Source organism: Aethina tumida, chromosome 5 (assembly GCF_024364675.1).
Source record: "Aethina tumida isolate Nest 87 chromosome 5, icAetTumi1.1, whole genome shotgun sequence".
Lineage (NCBI taxonomy): Eukaryota > Metazoa > Arthropoda > Insecta > Coleoptera > Nitidulidae > Aethina > Aethina tumida.
Window position 1 is genome coordinate 26,712,785 of NC_065439.1, and position 12,195 is coordinate 26,724,979.

At 27.6% G+C, this 12,195-nt stretch overlaps 1 protein-coding gene across 4 annotated transcripts in view; it reads right to left on the bottom strand.

Annotated features, from left to right (window-relative positions):
- Positions 1-8,959, bottom strand: part of LOC109601268 (ecdysone receptor) — a 210,475-nt gene extending 201,516 nt beyond the window's left edge. For all 4 annotated transcript variants that reach the window (XM_049967475.1, XM_049967477.1, XM_049967476.1 and 1 more), the window contains exon 1: positions 8,632-8,959. The gene's annotated coding sequence lies outside the window, so the exon portion shown is untranslated. The remainder of the gene's footprint in view (positions 1-8,631) is intronic.
- Between the last annotated feature and the right edge of the window lie 3,236 nt (positions 8,960-12,195).

Here is a 12,195-nt window from a genome sequence, read left to right on the forward strand (position 1 = left end):
CTTAAATGTTTGCCCAATTTATTTTCAATTTGGAGAAATTGCTCCAGATTCAAAAATAAACACACTCCATAGCATTCCAATATTTTGTATTAAGTTACTCCCGTCTGCATCAGGGAGGAAATGTGACGTCGGAGATAAGGGCAAATATTGGTTGTCGACTGTTCAATATTATTACAGCGAGAGACGTTACTTTATCGAGTGGCAGCCATAAGAAACTTTAAAAACCGTCAGGATTCCCGACTCAGGAAATACACTTATCCATAACACAGCCACAATTATTTGCACTGTTCGTATATCAGGACGCCTTAACCTAGAAACCAGGCATTTTTATCGCATTTTTAATGTTTTGTTTGTATTGGACCCAGTCGCTGATAACAGTTACAAGGAAGGAAGTAGAATAGACTATGAAAAATACCGCCAATTGGAGATAGTAAGTCAACGGATCGGAGCACAGCCGGAAGTTGCATGTTGCATATGACTACACCTCTTCACATATACGTGTGCGTTTATTATTCATTTCGTTGAATCATTTCTGGGTCACTCAGATGCACCCATTAATTCAGCCGCAACATTTTTTAAATAGTACTGACACAGTTCCAAATGAAATCACAACGACGGATCAGCATTGGAGAAAACCGCAAAAAACATGCTCAACACTCGAATATTATCTGACGTTTCAAGGTTCGCGATTCTGAGTTCAGTACCACACTTATCAAAACCGTTCGTCTGGATCGTATTTGCTGAACAGTTTACATTGTAAACACGCTAAATTTCGTACACAAACACCGACGACCTTGACATTCACCCACTTTTTTTTGTGTTAAGCCCTCGGTATTAAGCGATGACGCAACGCACTGTTCGGTGCACGGCTTATTTTCCTATGTGAAATGTGGATGGGCTGGTGTCGAATTTCGGGCGGAAAGTTGATCCGCCGAAGTTAAACAGTCCGTCCAAACTGTTGCGTAAGAAAACATGTTGGAAGCCTAAGTAATTTGAGTTAGTAATGCATGTTTATTGTTTTAAGCTAGGACTAGTATTTACTTTTTTTTTATCGGGTTTGAAAAGATATCAAATCGGATGAAAATTGGGTCAGAGGTATTATTTATCATCTAAAGGAATCTCCCATTAATTAATTCTATTTTCAAAGATAAAAATAATTTTATTTATATCGGTACACAAGATAAAATATATCAAACTGGGTTAAACAAATATTCAATTTTCAATTAATGGAGAAGCGTCGGCCAAAATATACTAAATAAAGTCACACTTCCCTCATCAAAAGAACTATTCATATGGAAAATAATCATCTAATCAATACACCTCAAGTGGTAGACACAATTTCCTTAGTGAAAATTCTTCCTTACCTAAAGAATGTTATTATAGTCTTCGTCATATACACTCAATAAATTATGAGATGAAATGATACACAAAATGTTCAAAGATATAAATGAATATCATTAATCATATCCAAGTAAGTTGTTTGTTAGAATCCCAATCACAATATTTTATTGCTATATAAATCAATATATAAGAAGATGAAAAGCAATATCCTTGATGAAAACCCTTACTACTCGTCAAAAAATCTGACTTTCAACGTTTTTATGAGTTAGTAGTACAAAAATATTAAATAATTTGTCCAAATTAGCTGTTTATTAGGAACTCAACCTCAATATATAAAGTTAAATCAGCATAAAAGAAGTTAGAGACAGACTATTCTAGGCGAAGACTTCTTCATTAAAAGAGCTGTCGTTTAAAATCTTCCACATTCTTATAGGTCACATAACAAGTATAAAAATATTAAATAATATCTTCAATTTGTCCAAATTAGCTGTTTATTAGGAACTCAACCTCAATATATGACGTTAAACCAGTATAAAAGAAGTTAGAGACAGACTATTCTAGACGAAGACTTCTTCATCAAAAGAGCTGTCGTTTAAAGTCTTCGACATTCTTATGGGTCACATAACAAGTACAAAAATATTAAATAATATCTTCAATTTGTCCAAATTAGCTGTTTATTAGGAACTCTACTTCAATATATGAAGTTAAATCAGCATAAAAGAAGTTAGAGACAGTCTATTCTAGACAAAGACTTCTTCATTAAAAGAGCTGTCGTTTAAAATCTTCGACATTCTTATGGGTCACATAACAAGTACAAAAATATTAAATAATATCTTCAATTTGTCCAAATTAGCTGTTTATTAGGAACTCTACTTCAATATATGAAGTTAAATCAGTATAAAAGAAGTTAGAGACAGACTATTCTCGACGAAGACTTCTTCAGTAAAAGATGTAAAATAATCTACAATTAATTCAAATAATATGTGAATTATGTACAGTATACAAGAAGTTAAAAGTACAATAAACTATGACATAATACGATACATAACATGTACAAAAATATAAAAAATATATTCAATTAGTACATTATGAATTTAATTATAATATACCAAGAAATTAGATGAGAAGTCTTCCTGATCAAAAGAAAAAGAGCTGTCCTAATGAGACACGTATAATGTATTAATTATTGTCATCAACATATGTTCAAATAGGAGGTCACTTAGAACACAACCAAATAAACCTGTTACTATATAAAAAAAATATACCAGAAATTGCAGACGCAATTTCCTTAGTGAAAACTTCTCATCAAATGAATTGACGTTTACAATCTGTTGTTATGGGACACAATAAACTGCAAGATAAAACGATACATAAAGATATTAATTGTTATCATCAATTATATCAAAGCGAGATGTTTATTAGTACCACAAAATATCTCGTTAGTATCTAAATCAATACACAAATCGTCGTGCCACTATAAAAACGATATAGCATGTACATAAATAAACATGGCCCTGTAAACAGCTGTATCAAAGTAGTTTGTGTCCCGCTGAAACAACATCATAAATAATCAATATCTGAAAATCTAAAGTAAACAAGCACACATCTTCATCTTCATTGATGTGTCGCGTTCGGTATTATTGGATCCGTCGCACCGACCAAATGATCGAAAGAGTGCAGCGCTGACATTTTTAATAATGCATAATTCATGCAGTTTGGCAACAAGTCACAGGGAATGTGTCAGCTCTGGTTTTTATTATAACCGTTTAATGGACCTTCTTCGCAGGAAATGACTATAATTGCGTCTAATTGGCGGCTGAAAATATTCTGACTGTGTGACGAAATTTTCGTTGAGAAATTTGTTTTTTCCGCGACGTTTGGATATCGATTACTTCATAGTTTCCCGCTGTATCATCGCGACCTGAATCGTGATTTTCAGCAAAATTCCAAAAATATTTCTTTAAGTTTTTCTGACAAGCTTTTAAGCTGGCCTGTCTAAACACCTGACCTAAATCCTATCAAGAACTTGTGGCACGTTGTGAAGATGGCTCTGAGGGGTAAAAGTGCCACTAATAAAGAAGTTCCTGGTGGAGGAAGAGTGAAATTTAATTCCCCAGGAAACGTGCCAAAAGTTCATAGACTCGATGCTTCGTCGATGTTTGGCAGTTGTTAAAAATAGAGACTTAGCAACAAGTATTAAACACATTAAAGGAAACTATTCAAACATATTCTTTTTTGACAATCCTGAAATTGTCTCTATTTTATTTGGCAATATTTTTTTACTATAAATACTCCTTTCAAAACTCATTGAAAACATTGGTTGAATTCTAAGACAACATAATTATAATTCTTTTTAAAGAAGAGTTGTTTAACCTTCAATTATTCTTTATTCTTCCATCCCACTTCAGTATTTTCTTGTGAATCAGTTACATATTGATGTTCTTCATAGAATACAACTCCTAAGTTATCAGTTATCATAGTTATGAGTTATCATTCTCTTCTTCTCCATTCTTCTCATTCTTTTTCAGTATTTTCCTACAAATAAATAACTGGTTGCAATTTCATCAACACAACATATGGAACCATTACAAAATAAGAAATTTCATTTACACAACCCAGATGAAAAAAATGTTACAACTAATTAATAAAACACTGATCCTTTTCAATGGGTCGGCAGAATTTTTTCGAACACACAATTAACGTACACCGTAAAATGTTGAAGAATAAATTAAAAGTGTTGGCTGCGCCACTTTCAATTTCTCAACACGCCTGAGGCAATCAAAAATTTAAATTGCTCGACGATTACATTTTTTTAGGTTAATTAGAACGTTTTGTCTGTGACAGTTTCGAACGAGCTTAGATTAGTGTAATTGTTCGATTGATAGCTGATAAACAATTTCCTCGCAGACGTGTTTTACGATCGCCTCATTCCTCCATGGAAGCTGCCTTTATGTTTGTTATTTAACTGCCTCTTAACGAATTATACGTGTCAAGAGCAATTAATTCATTTAAAAGTGAAAACCCAAGTTATAAAATCCGAAAAAGGTCTGATGGCATTTGGAGAAAGTGCAGTGCCGGAGGGACTCGACGTATTCAATGGGGAGGTGCCAAAATTGTGGAACGACATTAATAAAACACCCTCGTAAATGAGAATGTCACGGATATTAAAGATTCCGTGGATCATAAAATGCAAAGGGTATTGATGCAGTTGCTTTTGGACTGCCGCAGTTATTGTGTGCATAAACAATGAAATTTCTTATCATGCCAGCAATATTTATCAAAATATTTCGAAACATGATTTATGGCCAACGATCGGGGCCTTGATTTGCTTCTATAAAACGATTGAACACCAATAATAAAACGACAGTAAACATTTTTATTTCACCAAACTGGGACGTAAACACTATTTATAATTGTTTTTTAAATGAGAAAAATATTTGGGGCACATTTAAACGAAAATCGATTGAACAAACGGCAGCTGAAATTAATCCATGAATGAAACCACCAATGCTGAATATTTTCGAATGAATTTAGGACATTTTATAATCGGACGTTAATTACCGTGGCAATATCATGAAACTAATACAATTCAATTTATGATAACGCTCTAAAAGATTAATATGGTAAACCGTATCGATTTTATTTAAATGTCCATTTAATTTATTGGCTGACAATTTGAAAATGGAACAATAATTGTTTTATGGTGTTTGTAAACTTTTAAATTGCCCAGAAATTGTGCATTTTGCAATTTATTTGATAGAAAATGACATGTTTTTGAAAAACTAAGTAAAGTAACAGCAATTAAGCCATTTAACGAATCAATTAACGGAAACCAGACGAATACATTGACGTTCTAAATATTAAGTGAAAAGGAAAGATCGACCTCAATTTTATGGACTAGTAAAAATTGTTTAGTTCTTAGTTTTACCCAATTTAATCCACAACATACGAAATAATTTGTTTTGTAGTTCGCCTGGAATTTAACGATGAATGTGCAACAACGTCGACGTGAATTGAAAATGGCGTTTGATGTCGTTCCCTCCAATGGCCAATAAATGGAAAAACTGAGGCCGACATGTCGATTATTCCCGCTCAAAATATCAAAGCTTGTTAGAAACTTTTGACGATGTCACGCGGTGGAAATTGAGACGCAGATAACGCAATTTGTAAGAGCAACGTAATCATGTTTTTGGTTGAATCTAACGCAAAATATAAATGGATATAAACAAGTAATTCAAGTATAAATATGCTTTTCGTCGTTTAATAAAAAATTCGCAGCAAATATTCTTTATCTTGGGAAAAGTTTCATATACATGTCTTTATATTAAAATATAAAAATATCCATAAATATCATACCTGTGTTTTTTTGTTTTTATTAATTATTAGGCTTTATTTAAGATAATATTCTGTCTACTATTGACTGTGTTCATTCATTAAATTTATTAATATACAGAGTGATTCACCTAACTTATTTATTAAAAGTTTATGGAGAACGAATTTTAAAATTTTATGGCAATTATAATTTCACTTAGACTATTTTTTTAATTTATTTTGAACGAAATTTAATTTCTGGTTTCCCCAGAAGCAACATCAACTTTGTTATTTTCAATGGAACACCCTGTATATTTTTAGATTTTTAAATTCCACATGTAATTGTGAATAAAATGACTATAATATGCCCTATACCCAAACCTTATAATTTTTCAGTTATTAATTTTCTCAAAAATTTTGACAGATTCGTTGTTAAAGTAAAATGTCAATAAAACTATCATCATCATCATCAATAAACAAGGATCATCTTATAAAAAACCATTATCAGGACTCCCAAATTTTATACCGGGTGTTAATTATTTACGTTTAATTTTTCAGTGGAACTCCATGAATATTTTAGCATAATTACATTGAATATTAAAATGCCTATTTAACTGAAAATTAATATTCACACAGATATTGTCAAATACTCTCAGTCCACATCAGAAAATTAATGTTACTTTAAAATTTTTCATAAACTTTATGTCAGTAGTCATTTTATGAATAGATAATTCTTGAACTAATCGAATGATTTATGAATATTAAATTTAATTGTGCTGAAACGAACATGGTGATTCAAAATAAATTAAGTTATTGATGCTTTAAGATGTACATAATTAACCGTAAATAACTAACACCCTGTATAAAATTTGCGAGTATTAATAATGGCAACTTATAGAATGGTTCTTGGTTAACGGGTGTGACAAAAATGAACTTTCTAACATCAAAATTGGAGGGCTTACTGACATTTTAGTTAGAGCCTCTGTCAAAATGTTTAAAAAATTATATATCTCAAAAACTATTGGACTTAGGTATGGGGCATACCATACTACCCATATAATTTAAAAATCCAAAAATATACAGGGTGTTCCATGGAATATAACAAAGTTGATGTCACTTCTGACTCATAATATTTGCAATAAGTCAATAAATAATGAAAGGAAATTGTATTCAAGACTATTTTATTTTTAAAATACAACACATTTACTGACTGTAAACAATCACAAATATATGATTAACAGAATGAAAATAATTTCAAATCTAATTATTAAATAAATTTTAAATGTAAAATAAAAATTAATTTTGCATACCCATTAATTTCCTAATTAAGATTAATTATTACTTTAATCATTAAAAATTATTGGTATTGGAGAAAGTTTAATAAAAACAAAAATAGACATAGAGGCAATAATAAATAATTTAAATAAATATAAATTTAATAGGTAAATTATTTTTAATATTTATTGCTTTTAATTTCTTTGAAAAGAATTTACATTGTATAACTATAGGGAAATGGAGGATCAACCTCCTGAATAAATTCTACCTAGAAAATCTTATAGGAATGTGGGTCTTCATTTTACATTTTCTAAAAATTGATTCCACAATTGAAATATTCATAACATGGTGCCCCTTAAGCTTATAAATTTTACTCAAGCAATTAATAATTAGATGTATTATTAGTAATATATATATTTTTTTTCTTTTAAGTTAAAAATCTATTGAGAATTACTAAAACCACGTTGATTAGATTAAGATATTCAATAATGTTTCGCATTTATTTCTTAATATGTCACCATTTCTAAATAATAGGATAATGCATAAGTATACTCAAAATACTTTATTTTTTAAAAACAAAGCAAATTAAAATATTCATAACAGAAACTGAAAATTAATTATTAAAAATAAAAGAAAATAAGTCTTAAAAGTGAAATAAACATTCTCTCCGAATTTTCAACACATGCTAATTTACTAATTAAGTTATTACATTAATCATTAGAAATTATTGATGTTGGAGAAAGTACAATAAAAGACAAATAAACAGGGTAGTAAAATAAATAATTAAATGTTAAAACACAATAAATAATTTTTAATACAAATTGGTGTTTATTATAAAATTTATTTTAAAAGAGATTTTATTTTATATATAAAGTCTTATTAGATTATTCCTCCATTTTAAATTATTTAAATTATAAAAAAGTGTTTTTATTACATACAATATGGGAATTCAGTAGTAAAATATATGTTTACTTGTTAGTTTAGGTCCAATATAAGTAAATATTACTTAGATTACCATAACTTGTAAATATTTCAATTGGTTTTACACAATTTAATCTCATAAAACCATATTTAAAATAATATGAAAATTGCTAACATAATTTTGGTTACCATAGGACAATTTATACTTCAAGAAATATTACTGCTTAGAAAATGCTTTTGTTTTTGTGCTTATGCCTGAACAACTGTCAATTTTTTTATGGCAACATGTAATAAACTATACAAAGTCATTGCCTATTGTATATTTTTGTGTTAATTATAGTAATGATGTATTAAATTTAGGAAAACATCACATCATGAGTATTACAATAATAAAATGTAAATTAGTACCAGAATCCAATTGGAACTGACCAAAAAAAACATAAACAAGAGGACGTAAACAAACTGCAGGGGAATCGATCCTCGTATAAATTCAATGAAACTAATCCGCAACGATTGGATTAATGAAAACAGCAGAAAACCAGACGTACGTATCGATGTCGTTCTCAATAGCAAGTGAAAAGGAAAAACTAACCTCAATATCTCGATAGTCATCTCGGTGTAAACTTTTGACGTTTGCTAAGTTAGTCGATTGTTTTGGCCGACTCGATTGTCAACATTGCGACCGTGTAAACATCGAAACTGGACGTCGAAACCGACTTAACAATCGTACAACAGAAATCCAAAAGCACATGACCGCGTCCCAGAAAACCACACAACACTCACCTAACAATCGCCGTCGACTTTATCGGCGTCCGCCGTCTCTCCTCGCTGCAAAGTAAGTAAATCCAACCGGGCACACGCCGCCGTGGGGTCTCGTCGAAACGAACCCGCGCAACACAGAACCGAAAACGATGAAAAATAAAACCGGGAACGGAACGGACGACGTATTACGGATCAGGGAACGAACGTAACGGGAAACACAGCCGCACTGCGTCGCACCCCCTTACAATAATAGTCGGATGCAGTCTCTGTCCACACGGATGTAAATAAAAAAATGCGCTCGCCGCATCGAATATGCCGGGAACGTGACGATCGCAAACGACCGATTGAATCTGAGCGATGGGCCGCACTGGCGCGGCCGTCGCGCAACGCGTACGCGCCGCGGCCGTCATGGCGGGCGCGCGTGCGCACCGCGGCGTTCTCTCGTCGCCGTCGTGGTGTGTATGCCGGCTTGGAAATGGAATTCGTTGCAGAACATGGCCTAGATTTTACGCGATTTTCGACCGATTGAAAGCGTGTGTTTTGTAATTTGCACCATTTATTTGCATAATTGTGGCTGGCTTAGACGTGTTATTGGGTGCACACGGTGGGAAAGGCCGACGGTTGAAATTCGGTGTTGGGCTGTCTTGGCTGAGCAACGTTATCGAGTCCAATTCGAATCCAATTGGTAATAAAGCCATGTTGGGTGATCAAGTGCAAGAATTTATTAGGAGGTTTAACTGAAGTAATGTCGATTTGTACATAACTAAATAATACAATTATAGTTCTTTGTTATAAACAAGTTAAAAAATGATTTAATCAGACTTGAATTCAATCAGAAAATAAAAATAAATATCGAATGTTTGAAATGGGGTCTGAAAGAAATTAAAACCTTTTCAACAAAATATTATATAAAAGGTTAATTATATTAAAATTAGTAAAAAACTGACTTTATATTCTAATTCAAGAACCATGTAAAAAAGTTGATTTAACTGTAGACCTATTCAATTTGAATATTCCCCACTTAAAGTCTCTTCTGTTTACATTAAAGATGCTTCTAGAGTCTTACTCAAAAGTATTAATTAAATAGCTTTATTTCATTAAAATGAATTCAAATTAATAGTTTTTTTATCCTTTGGTCCATGTTTTACTTATGTACAGATATAAATTTTTCTCTTCACAAAATACACAGAATAATATTTATCTTATTTTATGTATCGGTTTGTAATATTTTTTTTTGAAATTAAAATTTTATCATATTTAATTTTTTGTATTTATCACATAAAATAGCATTTTTATTTATTTATTTATTCAATTATTTATTTTGAATTTTTTAAATTGAAATTAATATTAATATATAATATTTTTTAAATAAAAATGTAAAGATTAATATTTCATTTTTTTAGCTTAATTTTTAAATTTTTATAAATTCAAATCAAAATTTTTATTGATTATATTCCTTTATTTTAAATTATTTTTTTGGTAAATATTTTAAATTTTAATAACAATTTTAATTTTTTTTTTTAATTTAAGTGGTTAATTTTATTGTTTTTTTTTTAATTTTAATTATTTTTAATCTATAACGGTTAATATTTTAACTTTTTTAGTTTAATTTTTAAATTTCTATAAATTCATATTAAAAATTTTATTGTATATATTTTTTTATTTTAAATGAATATAATTTTTTTTTTTTGCTAAATATTTTAAATTTTAATAATAACCTTAACAATACAAATTTTATAAATATAAAATAATAATCTGATTTATTTATTTTAATTTTTTAACCTTAATATTTCAAATTTTTCAAAATATAATTTTCTTTTTTTAATAACAAACAAATTTAATTTTATTATTTAAAATTATTTTTAATAAAGGTTAATATTTTAAATTTTAAAAAATATCGACTTTTCGGTTTAATTGTTCATTTTAAATTTTTTTAACTTAATTTTTTAAATTTTATAAATTTTTTGTGCTTAATCTTTTAATTAAAAATTTATATATTTTAAATAAAAATGTAAAGATTAATATTTCATTTTTTTAGCTTAATTTTTAAATTTTTATAAATTCAAATCAAAATTTTTATTGATTATATTCCTTTATTTTAAATTATTTTTTTGGTAAATATTTTAAATTTTAATAACAATTTTAATTTTTTTTTTTTAATTTAAGTGGTTAATTTTATTGTTTTTTTTTTAATTTTAATTATTTTTAATCTATAACGGTTAATATTTTAACTTTTTTAGTTTAATTTTTAAATTTCTATAAATTCATATTAAAAATTTTATTGTATATATTTTTTTATTTTAAATGAATATAATTTTTTTTTGCTAAATATTTTAAATTTTAATAATAATTTTAATTTTTTTTTAATTTAAATGGTTAATTTTTTTTAATTTTAATTATTTTTGATATATAAAAATTAATATTTTAAACTTTTTGCTTAATTTTTTAAATTTGTAAATTCAAATAAAACATTTTATAAATTTGAAATAACAATTTTATTTATTTATTTATTCAATTTACTTATTTACAATTTTTTAAATTTAATTTATAAAATTTAATTTTTTGTAAATTGAAATTTTATATATTTAAAATAATGTATTTTTTAAATTTTATAAATTCAAATTGAACATTATTTATTTTTAATTTTTTATGCATTTTAAATTTTATAAAATAATTTTAAATATTAAAATTTAAATTATTGTTTTCATTTTTTCAAGCATAAATACTTTTTTATGACTAAAATTAATCATGAATCTGTTAACATTATTTATTAACATACTTCCTTAAATTAAGTTTAAATTAATCTTTTTTTCCATTTCTATTTATTATTAACTGAATTTTACAAATTTAATTGTTATTTGATATTATATTATCAAAATTTGTTTATAATTGTTCAATCAATTTAAATCAAAATTCTAATTTTATTCGTATGTAGACATTAAAGGTGAATTTCCTCGTAAATGTTTATTGTAGTTAAAATAAATGTCAAATAAAAATATATAATTATAGAAGTATACCCAATTTTGTTAATATGAGGTTATTTATATATAGCCAAGTAATAGATGTTGAAAATAAATTACTGTCTGGTTTTTTTAATTTTTTGTAACTATGAATTAAATTTAATTTAATCATTTTAAATTTTGTTTACAAAAATTTAATTACATTTAATGTGTGTTTATTTTGTTTTTCTTGTCATTTAATCATTCATTAAGTTATTTATTAAAAAGGTTTGTTAATTAAACTATTTATTTAAAAAAAAAAACTGATTTAAACTAGCTGTCGTCCTAAATATACAAAAATAATTTAAATTAGAATAAATTATTATTTATATTTATATTTATAATTTATAATTTTATTCAACTTGATGCTTCATTAAAAAATGAGAATGAGAATAAAATGTGCCACTTTTTTTATACATCAATTAATATTAATATTTTATAACTTTCTTGAATATTTTTTAACCAAATGTATTTAAATATTATTACCAGTATTTAAAGATGATAAAAAAATGAACCTCAAAATTATATCGTATTTTTATTAAACTGATTGTGTATAAAAGTTTTACAGAAAATCAAAAAGATTTCA